General features: G+C 43.9%; 1 protein-coding gene across 2 annotated transcripts in view; it reads right to left on the bottom strand.

Moving 5' to 3' along the window:
• The window catches only part of LOC124544850 (lysosome membrane protein 2-like), a 394,896-nt gene extending 370,611 nt beyond the window's left edge, over window positions 1-24,285 (bottom strand). The window contains exon 1 of one of the 2 annotated variants that reach the window (XM_047123563.1): window positions 24,039-24,285. The gene's annotated coding sequence lies outside the window, so the exon portion shown is untranslated. The remainder of the gene's footprint in view (window positions 1-24,038) is intronic. The other variant, XM_047123562.1, reaches the window with a different exon arrangement.
• Between the last annotated feature and the right edge of the window lie 375 nt (window positions 24,286-24,660).

Genomic DNA, 24,660 nt, shown 5'->3' with positions numbered 1-24,660 from the left:
GACCGCTTGAAATTAATTGCAGCCGAAGCGGGTGCCACACACATTGGAAGAATGTTTAGACAGCGCAGTCCACCAATACTTAAATATTGCCCATCAGCCTGAGATTCGTACCTGATAGGATTTATCGATGCCAGAGCAAGTCCGAAGTAGAGCAACTCGTTTCCTAACAGGTTCATTTAATAAGCGTCGAAGCATCACAAATGCGCTCGACCAACTCTAGTGGCAAACGCTGCGCGTGCGCGTGCGCGTGCGCGTGCGCATCACCATGTGCTTTACTACTAAATTTACGTGAACGTACGTTCCTGTTAGCGTCTACTAGTGCATTACTTCCTTCTACGTATATCTCGAGGAAAAAGTGAACCAGTAACGTTTCTTCCCGAGGTCATTCGTGACTGGAGAAGAAAACGAAGGCGAATGGATATTTATACGCACTTCAAGGTCTCTTAAAGCTTGTAGATGTGACCTGGGAATGGGCTCGTGGTGGAAATCTGCTGTACGTTTTCCGAGATTCGATAGTTATATGTTACATTGATCATTTCACACGATAGATTGTAACGACGTTGAACGAATCATCTTACACTCACATCGCAAATTAATTTGTACGTACTGTTGTATTCCGAACATTTCTAAGTTTTTTAATTACAAAAAGAAGAAAAGGTGTGCAGATGTAATTCCTACCCACCATCTTTGACACACTGCAGGAATAAAAATTCTTCTGCAGAATAGGACTTGTCAGGGAGAAACACAGTCTGCTCTCAAATTTTACTTTTCTGTCTGTCAGACATTTTATATCAATGCTTAAGTGATCGAGAAATTTCGTTGCAGCATTGTGCACCTCATTTTCTGCTAAAGACAACCTTAATATCGAATAATTTACGTAATTTTGAACATTACTCCATATGACGTTGAAAGAAGATCTACGGAACATGTCAACTTAGTTGACTTGCATCACCCCCAAGATTTATGCGCAATTGTGGTTCAACAAGTTGTTTTAGGAGTTCCACAATGTTTTCTTCCTATTGAAATTCTTATCAATATGTACCCCCAACAATTTTGAAGTTTCCCACACTGTTTATAATTTCCTCGTCTTATGTTACACTTGTCATTGTGTAGTAGCTCTAGAGGTGGAGAACTGAATTATTGTGTCAAAATTGCTCTGAGCACTATGGGACTTAGCTTCTAAGGTCATCAGCCCCCTAGAACTTAGAACTACTTAAACCTAACTAACCTAAGGACATCACACACATCCATGTCCGAGGCAGGTTACGAACCTGCGACCGAAGCGGCCGTGCGGTTCCAGACTGTAGCGCCTAGAACCGCTCGGCCACCGCGGCCGGCGAATTATTGTGCCTTTTTAAAATTGAGGCTGTGATAATTCGCCGAAAAACAGGCGATGATACTTCGAAGAAGTTTACCATTTCTTCTGTTTCTATACGTATGCTTGGATTGATTACAACACTAGTGTCATCTGCAGAACTAAGATTTAAGCGATTTAGAGAAAGCTGCCTTCTACTGTGGATCTGTCCGTTAAGCATGGCCTGTGGTGACGCCTCGCCGTGCCTGTCAGGTGTTTCCGCGTCATTCGGCCAGTGTACTCCGTAGAGTATCTCCCTGAGGCAATTTTTTTATTTTTAAGATCAACAGTGACAAAGAGGTCTTAGAGACCTGTTCTGACATTTAAGACTGTCTTTGTTAAATGTGACATCGTCCCAAATAAAGGAAAGCGCCAGTGTAAAACATTCTCTACGTTACTGTCTAGTTACGTGTGTGTTACGTAAGGTTCGACAGTCGTATAGGAAGTAACAATTTTCTCTTGCCACCCTATTTTCCCCACAAACAGCTGCGGAGTACTTCCGAAGAGAAACTTTAGGAGTTAACGTCCTCTCCATCTTCTTACGACAATACGCTTTTCTTCCGACAATCCGCTTTTCTTCCTAACAGCGCGTTCTCTTTTCAGATGCATAAATTCGCGAAAGCAAAATCTTTCGTAGACCACACCATCCCAACCTTTGCGACACACACAATCCCGCCGCACGACGTAATTGCATCGCTGTCGTCGAAATACGTTAATTGGCAGACCACGGTCTTCCTTTTCGTTGGAAATGGAAATGAAGGCCCGTGCTGCTTTAGAGAGCGTAGGGGAACGATGCGGGAGACCCGCATCGCTTTACCAGGCAAGGTCCTAGAGGAGGACCGTGATGGGGATGAAACACCAGTGCCCACGTCACTATCAAATACGACTAGGCTGTTCTAACAATTTACGGATCCAGTTGGCACAGTTCAGAGTAGCGTGAGTTTTTCTATGCTCAATTAACATCTGTTACTTTAGTTTCGGATAGTAGCCCCGTGCCAGCGCGTGCGTTGCAGTGGGGTGGGGTGGGGTGGGTGAAGATGGGGAGGGGGGCAAGGGGAGGGCGATGGGAAGCGTGAAATGGGGTGGACGCACTCAATGGAAACGCCTTCACCGAAATGGTTACTAAAATCTCTGAGGCTGTGAACTAGGCGGTAATTTGACCGTAAAGTTTATTTACAATGCTGTTACGAAGTTTATAACAGGTTCGAAAGTAATTTGGTGCCTAGATACTACGTAACTATATTGTGTTTCTTGTGAATAATAAAGAAACTACGCGGAGGGTAATGCCAGTGGTGATTATTACGGTCTTTAATACGTGTATCTGGGTGTAGCCTAGATTGGGCACCAAAGTAACTGATGGTAGCCGAAATAGAGAGGCCACGAACTGTAGACGGGCTACAGGAAGAAAAGCGTTTGAGTGTGAGGGAAATTTGATAACGAGTATAGGTTTAAGTGTCAAATCTTTTCTGAAAATATTTGCATAGAATGTAGCCATGTACGGAAAAGGACGTCGACGATAAACAGTTTAGACAAGAAGAAAATAGAAAATGGAATGTGCTGCTATAGGACAATGCTGAAGGTTAGTTGGGTAGAGGGCGTAAATAATGAAGTTCTGAAAATAATTGGGAGAAAATTGTGTGGCACAACTTGACCAAAAGAAGGGATTCGGTTTATAGATACATTCAGAGACATCAAGGGATCATCGATTTCATATAGGGGGGGGGGGGGGGGGGGAAGTCTGAGATAAAAATTGTAGCAGGAGACCAGGAAAAAAGAGGATGTAGGTTTGGGAGGATGTAGGTTGCAGTAGTTGTTCGGAAATGAAGAGGCCAGCACATGATGGAGTAGCGTGGAGAGCTGCATCAAACCACTCGTCGGATTTGATACCACAACAATTCACTTTGTTGAAGTAGGATTAAAATTTTACAGCGTTATACACTAGATAAGGGGCTGTCAAGTGAAAATGAAAATGATAGAAAAATGTATACTGTTCACTATTTAAAAATTAATCCATGTAACTTAACAGTTTTTCCTGTTGTGAGAAAGACTGTCAATACCTTCATGGAAAAGTGTGTGGTAGCCTACACAACCTTGATCGTACCCAAGCGTGCACTTCCTTGTCCCAAGCAGATCGATAGCCACAAAGGTCTTTAGTCATGCCTGCAAAAATGTGGAAATCACAAGGGGAGAGATCAGGACTGTATGGATGACGTGAAAGGGCTTACCAGCGGAACATCTGCAGAGTAGTTGACACAACATTGGCAACCTATGGGCGGGTCCTTAGTTCCGCAGGCAAGTGCAACCATTTTCCGCAAGAAGGTATCTCGTCCCGAACAGGGGTAAATGTATTAATAGTTATGGCGACTACTTTTTCCGTCTGTATCGTTTTCCTCTGACTGCTCCTTACAAATTTCCCTACACTCGATTAATCACTGGACAACGACAGTGGCTACAGATGCTTTATCTATTAATGAAGGACGCTTAGAGCTTAATTAACGACATTTTCAGTGCCCCTATGTTCAGTTTCGGGTAACACGATTACTCAGAAGTTGAACGGAGGCGTTGCTCTAAGAGTAGAAAATTGGCTTCTGAAACTGCATACGTACCTATGCCTGAAATATTATAACGTTAATGTCATAAAGCTTACGTTAACATAATACCATTTTAGTCACATGTGATGGTAAAGTTTAGGCCAAGTTTTGAATCCTAGACTATCTAATCTCCGTTGTTCGAACTGCACTGTAGAAATGTATTTGATACGCTCACTTACAGGTAAGTATACATGAAGTATCTTAGAGGGGTGTATAAGTCTTGTGGTGGTCGAAGAGTTGGTTTCGCAGTCACATAATGAAATGGAATAGTGGACTTTGTAACACATTTTAACTGCAGAACATTATATAGGACCACACGAGTATGTTTAAACAAATTTTAAATCAAGCCATCACATTTCAAAGAGACAACATTAAAGTGGAACGAAATTAACTCCACTATCTTATCTACTCAGCAAAAGGAAAACGTTAATTACATTGAATTTGAATGATAATCGCAACCACTCAATTATAGTTTGCACCTTACAGAAATGTGACTGACGCCTTAACAGTCTTACATCTATTTTGAAGAGAAGATGCGTTAGAATGCCACTATAGTCTTTAACATATCTAAAGCAGTAAGCAAAACTCTGGAGCCGGCAGACTATTAGGACAATAACACTGGGCTGCAGAATCATTTCCTCAGTTGACAATTACAAAGGAGAAGAAGAAGACAATAATACACACCGGTAGTCTTAACGAACAATGCAGTGGTAAACTTATCGTGAATACATGCTTGAAGAGGCATAGTGGCTTAGATGTTGCTCATCGTTCTTGATTCTCAAATATTGTTTGTGTTACTGTTTACATATCCTAAGAAGTAAATGTCAACGAAATTAGATACAGTTTACTTAAGTCGATGTATTTTATTTCTTAAATCGAATGATGAAGCTTGTACCATCCATTTCGGCTGCTTAATTGAGGCTACTTTCAACACAAGGTCACGCTCTTCATTCTGGTAACATGCACGCTGTGGTTTGCTGTTCTGTCATCTTAATGACAGTCACAAGGACACAGCGTGGTTTTAATTACCAGCAAAAGATTAGTTGGTTCGTTGGTTTGGGACTTAAAGGGACCAAACTATAGGATCATCAGCCCCTTTTTCCTGACGCAAGGAAGGCTCAACGTACATGAACACCCAACATCACACCTAAAAAGAAAAGGAACTGAACAAACAAACAACGGGGAATACATTCACCTCAAGAAAAAGCAGAAGAATGTTCAGAAATCATAGAGCATGTAGTCTGGGCTGGCTGATCAAAATAATAATAAGAGGATGAGCCAGTCACTCGGCAACACATTAAAATGTCTTTTTGACAAGGCGAGATGAACACATGTCGGGGAAAGACGACCGCCAAGACAAAAAATGCAAAGACAGTGCGACAGGGTTAAAATGAAGTGAGGGTGGCGACCTCAGAGAGAAGGCTAAATGCCCACCCTTAGATGGTAAGAAAAACCCCACTCACGAATAAAACGTGAAACTAATTCTGTTGTTGGGGCATTGTCACCCAAAACCGAAGGTAGGGTGCTGAGAAGGTTAAAAGTCAGCCGCAGGGCGGCGTAAAGTGGGCAGTCCAGCAAGATATGGACGACAGTCCTACATTAGCCACAGTGAGACCGTGGTGGGTCCTAGCGGCAGAGAGGTAGCCACGTATGGCCAATGCGGAGAGGGCAGAGAACCACAGAGTCCCTGCGAGAGCCCTACATGGAGGTCTTCCACATATTCGTAGTCTCCTCAAGGGCACGCAGTTTGTTGTGCCTACTGATATTATGCAATTACATCTCCCAAAGATGAAAAACCTAGTGGCGTAAGTCAGTTAATGGGATATCGATCTCCAGAGGCGGTTTCCGTGTAGCCTGTTTGGCCAGCCTGTCGGCAAGTTCATTTCCGGGGATACCGACGTGGCCTGGGGTCCACCCACACAAACACAACGGAACGACTGGACCGTTCCAGGGCGTAGATGGAATCCTGGATGGTCGCTACCAAAGGATGGCGGGGTAGCACTGGTCGATTGCTTGTAGGCTGCTCAAGGAGTCAGTAAAGAGGACAAACCACCCTCCAGGGCATGAGCAGATGCACTCAAGAGCACAAGAAATGGTCGCCAGCTCTGCAGTGAAAACACTGTAGTCAGCTGGCAAGGAGTGCTGTACAATATGTCCTGTATGAACGTACCCGAAGCCATCGGGACTATCAGCCACCGAGCAGTGTAAACCACTTCATGGACCCAGTACATGCCAAGAATAGAGAGGAAGGAACAGCAGAAAGCTGCGGGGTTAACTCAGTCCTTAGGACCATATGAAAGGTTCATGCAAAGCTTCGACCTATGTGTACACCATGGAGGTGTACGTGACCGGACCTCCAATATAGGCGGTAAAATCAAGGACTCCAGACAGAATAGATCAGACTCTAACCGCGATCTTTAGCGCTGACCTGGGTCTCCAGTGCGGGTGGTGAACCGCCGTGGATAGAAAAAGGAGACGGTAATTCGGGGTAATTCGGACGCTCAGAACTACGAATGTGTGCAACTTAACTGGCGAGCAGTTGTGCACGCGTAACCTTCAGTGGAGGACTTGTAACGCCGGAAATGCATATCCTCCTATTTCCATCTATTTTAGTATAATTTTTCTCCTTGTTTTGTTACCTCAAGATATGACATTTCTGTGTCTTTATATATTGTAATTGTTTTACTAATATATATATATATATATATATATATATATATATATATATATATATATATATATATAATGTTTGTGTGTGTGCATTTATGTCGATGTATAATTTGTTTCGTAAATATTTGTATTTTACGCTGGGTCTTGCCTAGGGAAAACTATGCTATCGAACGAATACATCGATAGGTCGTGTGGAGAACCTAAGTGTTTAGTATCTTTGGTAGTGTGAACTCGGCCGTGTCGAGCGAGAGCAGAAAGGAGTCTGGCTGGAACAGGGCGGTGGAGGAGGTGTACTGTGTGACGCTCTCGTGAGTTGCCGCGCTTTCGGGGTTTGGCAGCATGTAATAGCGCTCGACCTGCTATGATAGTTTCTGACATGGTGTCGCGGACGGGAAGCATTAGCTGGCGCACATCAAGAGCCCGTTTCGCCTGGTGACCGTGTCGAGAAGGCGCGCCAACATCCAGCTTCTGCAACAGCGACGGCCGACAATGAGTGACTGTCGCCACCTCCTCGATCGACGGCTTCAAACCTTCAATCAACCATCAAGGAAGACTGGAAGCACGTAAAGTCTTAGAACTGTATGGCAGACCTCAGCTTTTAAAACTGTTGCATCACAAAAATACAGCAACTTAGCTTGAACCTGTGTTGCTCATTGTCCCAATTGCATTACCAAGCAGGGTCCCTTTTTTCGAATGAACCCGAGTGTCGTTGAAATTCAAACGCCAGCATTAAAGTAATATTCCATTTCACTGCCTTAATTTCAAAGTTCAGTTAAAGTATTCATAGCTGGCTACAATATTTAGACTACGCAAGCAGAAATTAAGAGAGTTTTGTTACCATATTTTAGTTTACCTGTGACTGCAGCTTGGCTTGGTACGTACTAAATCTTACTATTGTTAATTGTTCAGAATCATTTAATTCAAGTTCAAAGTTAAATCTCTTATTTCTTAATTGCGTAGACTCAAGTAGCTTTTGAAATGATTGTTGAGGTAGCCCAAGACTAACCCTATTTTACTGAATTTCGTAGTGCTTCAGAAACAAATCTCACTATTCATTTCACTCACTAAATTAACTTTCAATTTTCCGGTTTTATTAATTCTTTTGCTGAATTAAGTTAGAGTGTAGCGAAATTTATTACTTCTGACAAACTTTCAGTTCTCACACAACACGTGAGAACCTTCAGTTGCCACGCTTTTAGTGCTAATTATATGTGCAATAACCTTTCTTTTTCAGTTATTATAGTAGTTGTCCATAGGACTGGCGACCGTAATTTTCCCCAAATCTCAAATATCTAATTAACGCCAATTAATTGTTAACGTGACGACCACACATTTACTTTCATTATTAATTTTACCCTTTTCTCAAAATTAATTTCCACCAGTTTCATTTGCATTTTTCCTTACATTTAGATGTAACCCTTTCCCCCCTCTTAACCTACAGATTAACGTCGGTGGCGATTGCTTTTCCCAAATTTCCATTAGGTACACGTGGTTTAATTTTTCACTGTCATTAAGGTCCATAAGTGAGGGGGAGGTTCAGACTCCAGTCTTCACCAGGACCCTAGTCACCCAGACTCATTCTGAAAGCACCTGTTGCCTGTGTAACACCACAGTGCTGCACTAGGTCGAGTAAACGCAACGCTGAGGGCGCCGCCGAACCGTAAACCAGAATCCCATAGTCAAAATGGGTTTGAACAAGGGCTCTGTAGAGCTGCAGCAGCGTAGAGCGATCTGCACCCCAGTTGGTGTTGCTCAAGCAGTGGAAGGCATTAAAGTGTGATCACCACTTCCGCTTCAGCTAACTAAGATCCTCAATCAGGCATCGTAAACCAGTCCTAAGAATCGATGTCTTAACTACCGTGAGTGGATTGCCATTAAGGTAAAGTTCTGGTTCTGGATGTCTAACAGAGCAGTATGTCGTCCTGAGTGGGGTGACTTCAACAGAAACAAGCGTAACGTGAGGTGTGCCCCAGGGCAGCGTAATAGGTCAGTTTCTTTTTACGATTTACATAAACGATCCGGTTGATGGTATTGACAGCGGCATTAGACTGTTTGCCGATGATGCCGTAGTCCACAGGAAAGTAGTATCTCACGAAAGTTGTGAACAAATCAATGAGAATTTGCAGAAATTAAATGAGTGGCGTAACGACTGGCAGTAATCTCTCAATATTAGTACGTGTAACCTACTTCGTATAACAAGGCGAAAATTCCCAATAATGTACGAGTACAAAAAATACCAAGTCTTTGGAAGCGGTAACATCCGTCAAGTAGCTGGGTGTGACTATTCGAAATGATCTCAAATGGAATGATCAGATTACACAAGTAACGGGCAAGGCGAACTCTAGAGTGCGGTTTATTGATAGAATCCTGAAGCGATACAGTCCTTCAACAAAGGAACTTGCTTGCAGTACTTTAGTTCGTCCAGTCTTTGAGCACTGTTCGTCTGTATGCGACCCTTACCAGTTCAAGAAATGGTTCAAATGGCTCTGAGGACTATGGGACTTAACTTCAGTGGTCATCAGTCCCCTAGAACTTAGAACTACTTAAACCTAACTAACCTAAGGACATCACACACATCCATGCCCGAGGCAGGATTCGGACCTGCGACCGTAGCGGTCACGCGGTTCCAGACTGAAGCGCCTTTAACCGCACGGTCACACCGGCCGGCGACCCTTACCAGTTGGGTCTCATTCAAGAGAGAGAAGGTCCAAAGAAGAGCAGCAAGATTTGTGACTGGTACATTTAGCCTTCGCGAGGGCGTTACAAATCCCAGAAATTTGAAGTGGGATACACTTGCAGATAGACGGCCTGCTAAACGGAAGGGGCTGCTCACGAAATTCCGAAATCCGGCCTTCGCCGAGGATGTAGAGCATGTATTATTACCACCAACTTTCAAATCGGGCAATGATCACTATTCAAAGACAAGGGAAATTAGAGCTCGTACTGAGGCGTTCAGACAGTCGTTTATCCCTCGTGCGATCCGCAAGTGGAACAGAGGAGAGGAAATATGACTTTTGCGCGAATTATTCCCTCTGCCACACACTGCTTGGTGGCAAGCGATGTACATATACGACGCTGAGAAATGCATGACACACGACTTTGCGGCTGAATACTGGAAGCCGCGGGCAAGAGCCCATGACTGCGCCTTGTGGATGGCTCCCTGTAGGCGCCGCTCTGCAACACCAGTACTGGAGGAGCAGTACAACATGCAGAAGTCGTCTGCATACAGAGGTGTGACCGACGGCCCGACAGCTGCTGCTGGACCGTTAATGGCCACTAAAAATAGAAACACTCGATGCAGAGCCCAGCGGGACCCCATTCTCCTGGATATGGGGAGACTATGGAAGACACCAACTTTGACATGGGAGGTACGGAGCGATAGGAAATCGGGAGCGGGCCCCAGACACCACTACTATAACGTGGCAAGGATATGATGTCGCCATGTCGTGTCGTAAACTAATTAAATAAAAAAAATACGGCAACCAGGTGCTGGCGTCTGGAGAGGGCTGTTCAGGTGGCGGACTCTAGGGAAACTAGATTATCAGTGGTAGTGCGAACCTGGCGGAAACCGCCCTGGCATGAAGCCAGTAGACCATTTGACTCCAGGACCCAACAACTGCTGACTTACCACACGTTCTAACAGCTTACAAAGAACGTTGGTGAGGCATCTAGCAGGTTTTTACCTGGTTTGAACACTGCAATGATGGTGCTCTCCCGCCATTGCGATGGAAAGATGCCATCGCACCAGATCCAGTAGAAGATGAAATGTCACTTGTAGTCGGACGAGAGATGCTTGTTCATCTGACCAGGAGCTGTGTTGGGGCAATGTGCATGTGCGCTGAGGAGCTCCCACTCCGTAAATGGGGCATTATAGGGTTCACTTTGGCGTGTAGTGAAGGAGAGGACTTTCCTTTTCATCCGCCGTTTGAGGGTGCGAAACGCTGGGGGGGGGGGGGGGGGGGTAGTTCTCTGACGCAGAGACTCGAGCATGGTTCTCAGCAAAGTGCTCGGCACTGATGGTGCCAGGGACACCTGTTGGCCTCTGGTACCCAGAAAGATGTCTGATCTTTGTCCAGACTTGGGAAGGGAATGTAGGGCACCCAATGGTCGACAGATACCTCTCCCAACACTCCGATTTCCGTCGTTTTATAAGCTGGTGTACAGGGGCACAGAGCCACTTAAAGGCTATCAGATGCTCTAGGAATGGGTGTCGCTTATGTCGCTGTAGAGCTCGCCGATGCTCTGTAATTGCCTCAGCGACTTCCGGCGACCACGAAGAGACTGTCTTTCGCTGCGGGCACCCTAAAGAGCGAGGGATCGCGTTTTCTGCCACAGAAACGATTGTGGTAGTCACCTGCTCAACCATCACTTCGCTCTCAGAGGGTCCTTTTTCTTAGGAGACTTCTTTGTTTACTTGCCGTCTTTAGGAGCTTTGTGGGAGGACTTCTCTGAAGTAGCTACAGGCATGGAGGAAGACCGTGAAGTTGTTTATCCAGAAGGTATGGCTCCTTCAGCCACTGGTGAGTGTCCACTGTGGTGTTAGTGGATACCTTGAGAGAGATGGTCCCAAGGCCCTTCTGCACGAGAGGAGTTGGAGGAGGCTATTGCTTCTCTGGCTGGGGAGAGGGGACCGATGTTTCCTGCATTTGGGGGCCTTTGCACCCGATGTAGCTACTTTGGGAGCAACAGAGGTAGATTTTCCCCCTACCACCAAGGGGGTGGACGTATTCTGGACGCCCAGAGGGCCCACTATTCGTGACAGTGTGGTACGACTGGTACTAATGATGGCGATGGTACTGTAGCTGCAGCGTATGTTGACATCAACCAAATTGGGTGTAATCGTTCAAGTTTCCATTTAACCTCTTGGTAAGTCGACTGGTCAAGGGTCTTTTACTCCAGGGTTTTTTGCTCCTTTTGGAGTAGTGTGCAGTCTGACGAGTACGGGGAGTGGTGCTCTCCGCAGAAGACAAGTGGGAGGAGGAGCACAAGGAGTATCTGGATGCAGTGGATGTCCGCAGTCTCGGCATGTGGCGTTGGAAGTGCAGCAGGAAGACATGTGCCCGAATTTCCAGCTCTTAGAGGACGGCATAGGGGGAGGTATGTATGGTTTAACGTCACAGCGGTAAACCTTTTCAGGTAGTGAATCACCCTCAAAAGCTAAGTTGAAGGTACCAGTAGGAAATCCGTTGCGTCGGATGAAATGAACACCCCAACGTTCTAGATTGGCGGGGAGCTCGTAGACTGCAAGAGGAGGTCGCGATGGAAAATAACGCTATGGACCAAGTTGATGCTTTTATGGAGAGTGACAGAAGCAGGAATATCACCCAGCCAGTCACAAGTGAGCCTGGGATTGGGCTGGGGATGCTGTCTGAATCAAGACTGCACCGCTTCTCATCTTGGACAGCGCTGTCACGTCCCTGAACTTATCCTCAAGATGTTCAACAAAGAACTGAGGCTTCGTAGATAGAGAGGAGTCCCCAACCCTTCTGCTACAGACCAAATAACCAAATACCTAGGCGAATATGGCTCTTCTTTCTCTAGCCCTACGTTCCTCCTATGGGGTAGCGAGGGAGAGAAACTATTGACAGTCTTATTTGTCAGCATTGTACTCGATCTTGCTCTTCTTGGAGAATGCTGGCGCCGTACAGTCATCAGAAAGAAACGACTTAGTCCGCTTCGTTGCGGGTCATCCGCCCTGATGCCACCCACTTCGAACGGGGGCTCTCCCCACGGGCGCCACCCAGCCACAGCAAAGGCCGCCTGGCATGACGGCCGTGGCCACGAGTCCTGATGCCCCAGGAAGACTGGCACTTACTCCTTTGCATACGTGGGAGTTTACATCTCAGGCATCAGCAGTGCGATTCCTGTGTTGTCAGGGGCTACCACCAAATGGGTATATTACAGCCCCACCACAATGGACTGGCTGCCATGCTGGATATTGGGCACAGAAATCCAATATTGTCATGAGGACGAAAGAGGACAGGAGAGAACGGAAGAAGATGTGATACCCTGGAAAGTTTCGTTCCCCAAATAGTTGAATTGCAGGTGGAGATGCAAAGCCATGACAAGAGGTCCAGGAGATCGAATCTAAGGCCACTTTGGATAACTCGTGCACCACGTAAGGCGTCCTTCCCCATATGGCCCGCAGTTCTGTAGAATTTGGAAAGTGGCAAGTCAAACTATAAAATGGGACCTGAACTTATAGGGCCGGAAAGTGAGACTCATTTTAGTCACCTCTTACGACAGGCAGGGATACATCCACCCTGTTCTAACCACCGGACCTAGATAAGTGAAGAAAGTACGGTTAAAATTTGAGGCATTTGCTGTGGCTGGCTATTTAGGTAGGGATTGAGAACCAGTTTCTGCGGTTTTCTCAGGTACTGTCGTTGGAAAAATTGTGCTTCTATAGCCCATCTAAGGTCCGCCCTAGACCACACCTAACGATTGCTCTTGTCTGTATACAAGAAGTGTGTGATGCTCACCTTTTGACTTGTGTACTGAAGGATAGCTGCAGTTCGCCTGTTGTGCTAGGTATACCAATGGTAGCTACGCAAAACGCTTTTCGAAACAACAAACTCATCTGTATGTTCAACACAACATGAGATCACCTGAAAAATCGCTTCTTTGCGCACTGGTTTTTGGAACATTGTTGGTAAATTGCACTTTCACACATACACGGATTATGATCTATTATTACTCGATTACACTATTGCTGAAAAACTATTGAAAACCCTAACAAGCGTGAAGTACCTAGGAATATTCGATATTCGCTGGGGGGGGGGGGGGGGGTGACCCAAAATGGAATGACCACGTAAGCCATAAGCCTGGCCAAACAGCGCTCCGACCGCACTCCTACCTAGTACGGAGAGGGCAACGGCGAGTTGTGCCGACAGGGTGATGAGGTAGAGCAAAAGCAGGTGGACGCCGCCGCTTTCTCACACGCCTAGCAATCTCATAGCAATACTATCTGCGCTGAATCACATTTACGATCCGCATTAGAAATACTGTGGAGTCGAAGCCCTAGTTCAAGATAATGGAGAAGGCACACCCCTCAATGCGCAATGGGAATAGCTGTAATTTTCGTATCATTTGAATACCACGCAAAACGCTTAATACGTCATCGCACTGCTATGATCTGAAAAAAAGTAGTTGGAATGCCACTACAAAACCAGCCACAAAAACGATACGGTGCACTTGGAATTAATGGGAGTGGGTTCTGGCTGAACTGAAGGCGGTCGTTACGGAAAACAGCTGCGTTGAATGTGAGTAGTAACAATATCTTTTATGGACGCCATTAGTCACTCGAATTCATTACGTCTCTCCCTTGCATGTGGGCGATTAATTTGGTAACATATGGTGCACAAGACGGACGCTATCAAGAAAAGAATCCCATGGAAAAGAAATCAGCTTCATGTTCATGAAATGTAACACGTCCTCGAACTCAAGGCAGCCATTTGTGCACCAGTCATGACTTACCACGTATCAGCAATTTGAGTTTCTCTAAGAGATTCCAAGAATTTGCACGACTGAAAGCTGATTTCGATTTATTTGTCAAAATGATTCGTTTCTCGTTGCAGAAGTACCTTATTACTTCCTACTAGAGCTGACAAAATTTAAAACACGGCTGAACGACCTGTTTGTCCAATACAGTTTACAAGGTTTTTTATAAAACACTACCCCAAGAGCAATAGCCTGGACGTCAACGTAAGCAGCTACAATTATTTCAATGTTTGGTTCAACAAGCGTGTATCAACCTTTTTCTTATGAAATTGACGAAGTCCCGCAAACGTTCATGTTTAACATATTTCAATCTCCATAATTGTGTGACTGTACCACGAACCATACTTCCAGATATATTACATGTTCTAAAATCGAAATGTGTATACATTTATAAATATCAATACCTAACGGTGAATGCCTTTGAAGTTTTTGGTAGTTCTGCTTACCGTATTAGCTCCATATAATGCATCTAAGTCACTAATAAAATTACCATTATGGCAGAAAAAGTCTAACACCAGTGACAGAATTTGGCTGATTTCAGTACGCAGTAATACTGGCCTTTTAGAAGTACTCGCTGCGTCTTACCAATACGTCTTCCACACTTTTCCTCAGGTGCAGCCATCAGCTTTTACTCTAGTCATTCACACACCTTCTCGGAACAGTGCTGTAGTGGGGGAAGCCGGAACTCCTAACAGACGTGGACGAGTGCAAATCTTGGCCAGGCCTAAGGGACCAGTTATACAGGACGACGCTAGTCAGATTCCGTGGAAGAATTCGAAGAAAATGAAATTCGTCCACGAAAGAAGTGACTTAAAACAACTGTTTGACCGATCCTTTAGTAATTTTTTACAGTTTGGGACCATTACCAACTAAGACTAACAGGCAATGTAGAGATGATCCAACGAAGAGCGGCAAGCGGCACGTTTCATCATCATATCGTTTATTTAGAGCGATAGCGTTACGGAGATGCTCTATAGACCCCAGTTGAAGACACTATTACAGTTCCTACGCAAGTTTGTGGACAGTATCTTCCCGCATACCATTCATGAATGGAATAGCTAAGGGTGACAATGATAGTGTGTAGTGGTACCACTGACGTGCACACTGTTTCCTTCTGGACTAAAGATGTGGATGAAGGGACATAGAGGTAGGACAGCGTAACACATTTTAACTGACGGCGAGATTGATTCCGATAACGGTTGGATTATGGAAAGAAGAAAACATGAAGAGTAAGATCAGCCGAATATTCCAAGGTTATTATTTCTCACGTTCGATTCGTGAATTACCCTGCTTGATCCTAACTTCAAACATAGCTTCAACAGATAGAGACAATGCACAATGATTTAGAAATAGCAGGAGCACAGCGAGGTTTCATGAGGAACAGGAGCACGATGGAGGATATTTCCACTCTAAGACAATTTGTTGTGGAAACAACCTACTTGCGTTTTGTTTACTTGTAGAAACCCTTTTATAGGATCAGAAAAATGATATAATTCAAAACTTAATGGACAGGAGATTCTCAATGGAATAAAAAATCGTTACACATCATACACAGGTAATAAAACCAAAACTAAAGCACACGATAGATTGACAAATGAAATTCTAATAGATAATGGAAGATGACGGAGACTCATTGGGCCCACTACTGTTCAACGTAATCATTGACACCATAAGAAAGGAATTGGGATATACATGTTATGCCGCTAATGCTGTACTGAAAGCAATGAATTTGCATACGTTACTTTATTTCAACAGAACAAAGAAACAGTTTAACCTGAAAATCTCACCTAAAAAAATCAAACTGTACAGTAACAAGACCACCCCGCAAGATACAAATTAGCAGTAGACGTGTTACTTGAACAAGTCATGAGCTACATGGTGAGAGTAACAACAGATATAAACTCCTAACTGTAGTAGTGAAAAACCAAATGACTAAGGCAGTAAACGTAGCCGGATGCCTGCAAAATGCTTCATCGGGAAACTCATACCAACTGAGCGAAAACTAAAAATATATAAAACAAGAGTGCATTGTGTTACGTCATACATAGCATAAACTAGAGCGGAGACGAATAAGATACAAGGTAATGGGAATGGAACAGATTCAGCGAATAACCATGTAGGAGAAAGAGATATGTGTCGATAAATGATCAATGTGGAATACAAGACCTAAATAAATAGATGACAAGAGAAAGAAATTGGATGAGTCATATGGAAAGAATGGACCCCACAAGAGTAGTAAAAATTTGAAAACCTAGACTGCCGTCCAAGAGCCAGGGGAACAGTTGGTTAAGTACATAGACGGAATGAGGTTGACAAACGGGAATCAATAACAATAAGAAGCTTCGTGAATGGATCGTAATAATGTAGAGTACTCCCTATCAAACACTGTACAGTAGTTTGTCGAGCGAAGTAACGGCAGCGGTCAGTTTAAACGCTATCAGTAGTGTACGCCGAATTGTGGAGCAACCGTAATAATTCTATGAATTGTGTGGTGATAGAGAGAAATCTAGAGATGATGAATGAGGGATTTGTCACGGAATGAAGTACACTCACTGTACGAACACCTCTTTATTCACCGGTGTGACCATTACTCTGTAGCTATGGAAGAAATCCTACGCTCCCATCTGAGCGTTTAACGATATGCCTTCCTATAGGACACATGGCATCCTAGTTGTAGCGTCACTGAGTAAATAAATGTCGTGGGGCTTGGGCCTCCCGCCGGGTAGACCGTTCGCCTGGCGTAGGTCTTTCGATTTGACGCCACTTCGGCGACCTGAGCGGAGAAAATTTCCGACCCAGCCGGGAATCGAACCCGGGCCCTTAGGATTGACAGTCTGTCACGCTGACCACTCAGCTACCGGGGCGGACAGCGTCACAGTGATATTTGTGGGCCGTGCCTTACGCTTTGACCAAAGAGACCCACGACCAGTCAGCTAAGTTGTCCTACTGGCCTTTAGCATCTCTAGTGCTAATACGTATTTACTTGTATTTTTCTGTTTTCTACCAGATCCACACGATTACGTGATTAAATTTAAGCTTTATTGCTCGCGTTTCTGTCAGTCTATACAGACTGCCATACCGCTGTTGCAATCGTCCTCAAAAGTATTCCACTAACTGCGATGTAAATTCAGTTACGCAGTACACTATAATATTTGTTTCACTGCACTTGCAGCATTGTTGCGAAGCCGCAGTCAATGTCCCTGTTCTCCGTTCCTTTGCGTTTATCGAAAGCGATACTTTTCGTTCCAAGGCAGTGACCAAAGTACTTATTTGAAAAATAGTAAAGTTACTGAAGACTGTCTTCGCTTCTATATTTTCCCGACCTAATTAACGCAAATGGTTCCAGTACCCAGCTGAGTGAAGGACTCCACTTATGCACGTAATATTTTCACGACTGACCTATTCGAATCTGTCAAGTGCTGTAGGCGACAGCCGGCCGGAGTAGTCGTGCGGTTCTAGGCGCTACAGTCTGGAACCGAGCAACCGCTACGGTCGCAGGTTCGAATCCTGCCTCGGGCATGGATGTGTGTGGTGTCATTCGGTTTGTTAGGTTTAACTAGTTCTAAGTTCTAGGCGACTGATGACCTCAGAAGTTAAGTCGCATAGTGCTCAGTGCCATTTGAACCATTTTTTTGTAAGCGACACGCTTCCATGCGTTCGCTGTCTGGACCCGTTGTGCCCACCCAGACCCCCGACAATACATCTTTTAGTCCCTAATAATAGTAATACGTAAGGTGACAGTATGGCATGCAGGTAGTTCTCTAGACGAACCTGGAGCTAGAGAATACGTCGGATATATAGTACTGACGTCAGTCACCGCAAATACACCAAAGCCGCTGACTTGGCACTTACCAAGTGTCAACGTGACTGGCAGGAGGACGCGCGCTCTTTTGTTGACATTACAAACATTCAACCTTGTCAGGTAGGTGATCGAGTACCACTTGTCAACAAAATTTGTATAGCGGTTACGAGCTGCGTTACAGTGTCACTAATTTCCAACAGAGGAATAAAAATCGTGTGTGGACGAATATTGCCAAATTTAGTAGGTGACTGTTTCTTGCTGAAAGTAAGACCAACTTACAATAGATGTCGAATGAAATGGGCAGTATGGTTTGGACAAAGAGTGTTATTAAGCAACAGAAATGAAAAGTGAAGTGTCACTAGTAAATGACATTAGTAGGAATGAAAAATTGTCCCCAATTTCGGGCTTACGGTTAAACAGGAGGTCCTAAGCAAAGAAGACATGGTTAATGCACTACAGGCAGGGGAAGAACGATTTAATTAAAGAAATCCTCCTGGTACATGGTACTCATGTAGAATTTTACTTTCTGAAAGCTTACATACAGGACAACATGGTATGGAAATGAATGTCGACCATGGTAAACTACAATGCTACTGAATGATAAAAATTAGATTATGTGTGGAATGAAAATGGGCGAGGAAAGTTGGCACTTCCCTTACCATCAAAGGGGCAGGTTCGTCAGGCATCTGGTATGCCAATCTAATGTAGTTACTTCGCTACTGTAGGCAGACTAAAAATTTGAAAGGCAAAAACACGGAAAACGTAGTGTACATATGTTCAGCTGGAAAATTTAACTCCGATATGGAGGACGGCATCAAACCATAGTACAGTCCGATTTAGCCTCTATCAACCATGTCTGGTCAAACTCCTTGAAAGAAGACTATAACCGTAAGGTGTACAAAGAGGCCGAATGGTCTTCGCTTTTCTAGGACTATGTGGCTGAAAAGTAAGATATTTGGAAGAAGGAAATATTTCTTTTCTCGTAAATTTTTAAGTTCTTAGAGCCTGCGATCATTAACATGTGGGGAAAGATCAAACGCTTTTCAATAGAACTTAGAAACCAATACTTCACATTCTACTGTAGAAAATTTCCAAAATTACTTACAGATGAAAGAATGTAAGAAGGATACTTTTAACAAACCACTTGTGTTTCGTCTCTAATGACCCCAGTGACGGAACGTTAAATTTTAATCTGCCTCCCTTGATTAATTTTCATCTTTCGTGTGTAAATATTACTAAAAAATTAATGCTGAATGGTAACTCCTCACCTTATAAGAAAATACAGAATTATTGAAAACTTTACGAAGCTGTGGAAAAAGCTCTTAACAACTGGCATTTCAAGGTGTATGTGAACAGGAGGAGGAAAATACCCAGTTATTTAAAATCAAAATTATAAAGGCGTAGGATCCTATAGCCAGTTTCACTGTGACTAAAGTCCTTCTGGGTATTAAGTCGCGTATTTTTGTCATTAGTGTTCTGACTGATGCGGCCCGCCACGATACCTCCTATTCCAACCTACTCACACCAGAGCTAAGAGCGGTCTCAACAGTTTTGCAAGTATTCTAACTTCCGTCTGCCCCTGCAACTCCATCTAATACCATGGAAGTTATTCCCTGGTGGCTTGACCTATCCTACCATCCTCTGCTACTCCGTGTTTTCCATACATTCCTTTCCTGGCGATCCTGCTGGGAACATTACTTAGCAATCCATTTTATTTTAAACATTTCGTAGCATCACATGTTAAACACTTCCATTTTCTTCCAGTTTTCACACAGTCGTTGTCAGTCACTAAAATAATCATAATACCTACGTTTTGGTCTTCAGCGAAGCGGTCCGCTTCAGTGCGACTAAGCCGTAAACAACACAAGAGTACATCTGTAACGACTGTCTAAACGTCAGTTCTAAACGTCAGTTTTATAGTAGGTTCAGTATTTCATAATGACGTAGTCTAACATTCAAATTTTAATCACCGTTCATCGACTAACACTATCACAAAGCTGTTACTTCTACCTTAGGTTGTAAAGGTTTATTGTAAAACAAGATTCCCAAATTTTTTAGATCACTGATCCTGACACTGACTTGTTTGGTTTTTCTAGGCTACCTGGCATTGGCAGTAAATGAGATATACAATTGCTACCCGACGATCACGGACTAACCGGGGCGTTTGGTCTCGCATGTAACGCTCTTCCCAGTTTATCTACCCAGACAATTTGCTGGATTAGTAGTCCATCTCCTAGAAATTGCACACTATATTACACACACACACACACACACACACACACACACACACACACACACACACACACACACACACACACACACACACACACCAAATTGTGTCTGTGTTTTAAAATCTGACAGTCGCACATTCTGCTCCAGGATTTTTGGGAAATGTATATTCCTTGTCAGCACGTTGCAAATCTTCTCAAACAAACACTTAACTCCAATGCAAAAGACACCAATGATAGATCACTAAAATGATTGTTGTGAGTTATGTTTTTGACAGAAGGCCACTTTTGTAACAGCATTAAGCACCGCCAAAAGTCACTAGACAGGCATAATAGAGTTGTCAGTCCAAATCTGTATGTCTTTGTCCTTAACTTCAAGAAATGAATACGCTGTTTTCGACCACGTAAACGTTTGCAACAGTAATGTTTGCATTTGTATTGTTCTTGAAGAATCAGGTTTTCCAAGTCCGTAAGCAATTCTTTTTGTTACTACGACCGGTTTCGACGGTTATAGTAACAAAGAGTTGCTAACTATCTTCGAAATTTGAATCTTCAAGAATAATCTAACTTTCCAACAGTCCACAAACTGACGCAATGTACAACGCACATGATGTTGGACGTACTCCAATATTTTGCCTATAGCTCCAGAATATGAACATCAAAGTCTCAGGAAGATTTAATAGCGGATGAGTGGTAAGACCCTTAGCTTAATGCCGCTTTATCGGACAAACTTAGGACAAGGAACTAGAGAACTTGCCACTGTTCTTAGTTCTTTCCAGATCAAAGAGAGAGAGAGAGAGAGTCCGCCTCTTCGGAGATAATCTGCGTACGTCAGACAAGATCGACCGTTTTGTGTTCAGTTTTCCTCGCTAAGCTGAGGGCAGATACGGAAGAACACCAACAAGCTTACATTGCTTACTAACAAATTGTCAGTCAAAACAGTAGGGATGTCATGAATCGCTGCTGTATTCAAACATTCCAGTTGTCGAGAATGAAATTTTCACTCTGCACGGAGTATACGGCGATATAAAACACTCTGGCTGGTTCGCAGGGGAACTTCTCAGAAGTTTGGAAAGTAGAAGACGAGGTATTACCGTAAGTAAAGCTGTGAGGACGGGACGTGAGTCTTACTTTAGTAGTTCAGTCTGCAGAGTACTGCCCGTGAAAGGTAAAGATCCCAGTTCGAATCTGCCACGATGTTTCATTCCGATTCTCAGCTTTGTTCCATTCACGCGACTGGGTTCGCTTCCAGTAAGAACAATTTTCAAAATTTAATGGGTTGCCATTAATACTGTTGACAACGGTTCATTGTGCCGAAAATGGCAATCGAAACGTTCAAGTTCAGTGATCAATCAACAGTTTTGGGAGTATTAAGGCCTTAGGGGAGACAGCTAAGCCAATATGTATGGAGGACAATAACTTTCAGGACCTTGACTCACTTCGTAAAAGTGACCATTGAACGGTGAAAATCCTCGGTAACACTTCAGTCACAATAATGTTGAACCTTTAACTTTAATACTGAAGACATTTTCTTTTCGAAACCGGGTTCCCTCGCAATAGGTCATTATATCTCCGCGAAGCAAATATTTTCGTTAGAACTCCGTGTGGTCTCTAGCTCCCTCGCAATATTTACACATGTGAGCGCTAATGTTTTAAACAAGTTAACTGCATTTTGATCTGATTGTATTTTCCGTGAAAAAAAACGGTAATTGTAAAAAAATTACGATGAATATCGATGTTATTTGACATCAGGAAGTAGGCTATTTCCAGGTCAACAAAAAGAATCTTGCTGAAGTCCGGAAAAACGAGCTATAACATTTAAAAATGTTATGAAGGAACACCAAAAGCAGCAGCAATGTGTGTTTACTCATCCAGTTCCGGCGAAGTAATCTAAGTCAGATGAAAACTACAGCGGGTTAAAGAAGGGTCCTTAAAACTGATGTAATGTTCTCATCCGCTTGACAAACTGACCGTTAATGAAGGCATATTACAGTAGCTTCTGGCAGTTTCCTTGATACCCTTTTTTATAAACGCTGAAGTTGTGAAGCTATGTTGACAAAACATTTTGGAACCTTAACAGTTTACTATTTAGAATTTCAGGATAGTGAAGACTTTTTTCCAGATAGGTGCTCTTTCAGATTTACAAATATGACGAGACTGAATTCCTTTGCCACGTGGAGTCTCCGTAGTTCCTAATTGAATTACCTTTTAATAAGGCAAGGACCTCAGATTTCGGTAGGTCATATCTGAGAAATACCTTGCGATCTCACATTGCTATATAAGTTATTGAGAATTGTCGCGGTTATGATATGAAGAGTGTAGCTTTTGTAATATTAACTACCCCACAATTCACCAAAAATGGTCTAAAGAAAAAGAAGAGCCCTTTAATAAGTCTGTAAGACTGGGATTTAAATCCTTTTGCGCGAAAGTGCACAGCTCTTTAAGGTAGAATTGTCTCACTAGCAGCAGTGGCATGGTTCAAAGACTGCAATCAACATGCACTTGGTATCATATCTTGAACACTGAAATCCAGCAAACACCCCACGTATATACCGTAATGTTATTTGATCCGTAGCTTGACTCTAGCCACAGTCTGTCGACTTTGATAAAATACATTATACAAACCTTTGGAAACATCAAATGAGAGCCAGTGTGGCAGAGTGCTAGACGTCGACTATTTGTTGTGGCCTTGGCTCTCACTGTGAATGTCTGAAGTACAGACGTAGCTTTTCAATTGCCAGATATACATGAGAACTAACGGAAGAAGAAAGCAAAATTTCTGAAACCGTTTTTCGCTGTCGTGTTTACATATTAAAATCTGAAGGGGTTTTGCTAGACCGACCCAAATTTTGGTTTTCCAACCGTCAGTTTTACACAAGTGACCTCTAGAAATCAGTTGTTCCACTTTGTCCTATAGTGAGTATAATGCCTTCTCTTCGGAGGTACGTACACAACGCTCTGATACTTCTACTTTTTCACTACACAAAAACTTCCAAATTAGTCGAGAATTTTCTAAAAGTAAGCCGCAAAATAACGCAAGCACGTTTCAGAAACGGATGCGTGTTCACTTGGCAGCGACAAACTATCGCGGAAGAGGAAATCCGGCAGCAAGAAACACATTTGCAGAATGGATATTGGAGTGTCTACTTGATCAATTAGAAACGATACCGGGATATCAGTTTACAAAAGCCTGCTTTGGCAATCCCATGTAAGCTTAATGTCTGCGAGTTTTGTAACGATGTCATGCCTTTTTAAAATCAGAAAAATTAATACTTTTTGAACCCATAGTCGTCACTCGTTTTACGAGTACTACGCCGTGTCGTCGTATAGAACTGTGTAAGTTTTCTCTGCCATCTGACACGCTTATTAACTCAAGAATACTGGTGAGAGAGAGGGGGGTGGGGGGGTGAATGTTACACCGTTACTGAACCTTCGTAAAATTTACTGCTCCACATTTTATTCGAAGAAAGTCAATTTGTAGGTTATACACTAATTACAATTATCAGATCGCCAATGGTATGTTACATACCAAATTAACAACGAGATGCCGTGTTTAATACCCTACTGCAATCTCGAATTTTACGAGGGTATAGCAATCTTGGTTAAGCATACAGAACAGAGAAAATACATTTCGCTGTGAAAATATTATAAGGGACACAGATACCGCTCTCTTGAGTCGTCGGAAGGAAAAGTACTTATTTATCGGGAACTGCTTTAGGACAGGGGACATGCGAGCGTTTCACTAGTTAGCACAAGATGAGAACGGATTTCAGCGGACGTCGAGCGAGGAACACATTTATGAACGCACGCCGCGTGCGCAGAGCAGGTGAGTTAATTTGCGGCAGGCGACACACCGTGTTAAGTGGCTGGCAGAGTGGATACTGAGTAATTACCTAGAGTTGCGAGTGCGCAGATGCGGCGTGCAGTTAACGGCGCTCGTAGACGCGAGGACCGCAGCGAGTAGCCGGCGCGGCGAGAGAATGACGCCCGCGTGGAGAGCGGCGAAGCAGCTGAGAGGAAGCGAGACCGCAACAGACACGAGCGAGAGTCGCTGATAAACTGCGAGCTGAGCCGCGCCGAGCAGCGGCTGGCGTGGCGTGCCGTGTAGCGGCGCGGCGGTCATCCGCAGGCCTAGTTGCCCGCCCCTCCAGAGATGCTGCAACAGCCTTTGGCGGGGAGCCCGGCTGGCCACCGGTCACACAGATACGGTGCGTCGGCGGCGCAAGCAACCTCCGCAGTCGCTACTCTAAATGAAAAGCTTACGGGCCCTACACGCGCACCAACCGACCGACCGACAAACTGGGCGTGTATAGGCGTTTTGACCGACCGACCGACCGACCGACAAACGAGCTTCCCTTGTCTGCCTCTCGGGTGGGTATTACCACATCACAGCCAATCCCCTCAGCCCTTGCACCCAACAAATTGTGCACTTCGTCTTTTGTTATTTTTTAACTTCCAGTTTCATAAGAAATTTAAATAAGGGTGATGTGTGTATATCTACATCCATACTTCGCA

The sequence above is a fragment of the Schistocerca americana genome, chromosome 8 (assembly GCF_021461395.2).
Source record: "Schistocerca americana isolate TAMUIC-IGC-003095 chromosome 8, iqSchAmer2.1, whole genome shotgun sequence".
In the NCBI taxonomy this organism is placed as follows: Eukaryota; Metazoa; Arthropoda; class Insecta; order Orthoptera; family Acrididae; genus Schistocerca; species Schistocerca americana.
The sequence above is the reverse complement of the archived record's forward strand: the minus strand, read 5'-3'. Positions and strand labels throughout refer to the sequence as shown.